This window comes from Elaeis guineensis, chromosome 8 (genome assembly GCF_000442705.2).
Source record: "Elaeis guineensis isolate ETL-2024a chromosome 8, EG11, whole genome shotgun sequence".
NCBI lineage: Eukaryota > Viridiplantae > Streptophyta > Magnoliopsida > Arecales > Arecaceae > Elaeis > Elaeis guineensis.
This window is the reverse complement of record NC_026000.2, coordinates 12051197-12051766: the sequence shown is the minus strand read 5'-3', so window position 1 is coordinate 12051766 and position 570 is coordinate 12051197.

Sequence of the window (570 nt, the reverse complement as noted above, 5' to 3'; positions counted from 1 at the left end):
TATTAGGGCTCCTGATGGCTATTCATTGATATTCAAGATGTGTAAATCTCAAAGAGTAAAATTTTCAATCTTAAAAGTCACGATGGGCACATTTTGATGCAAGATATTTTTTTTCACTAGCTTTAAGGTCATCAATGCCAAAATAAGTTATTTCTATTGTTGCTCAATTATCATCATTTTTTAGGTCATTATATTTCAAAGTCCATGATCTATGAGAGCTTGATCATTAGAGTCTAGTGTTACACTTACACTTTGCCATATGGATAAGATCTTTCCTCCATAATTTTTCACTATTATGGTTTATCTACTTTTCATTTAGCTGTAGAAATAAAACTTAGTAGACTGGTGCACTATAGAGTTTACTTATACTTAGCGATGCAATAAGCAAGCATCAAAAAAATTGGTTCCACTCTACATTTGCCGATGCATTTTCGACACTTTTAAAAGCTCGATAAATTATTTTGTGATACTGAAAAGCATCAGAAATTTATATTTTTTGCATCGAGAAAAATCAATTTTCTATAATGGAAGCAGTTTGTGGAAAATGAAAGAACTGGTTGGACACGAATT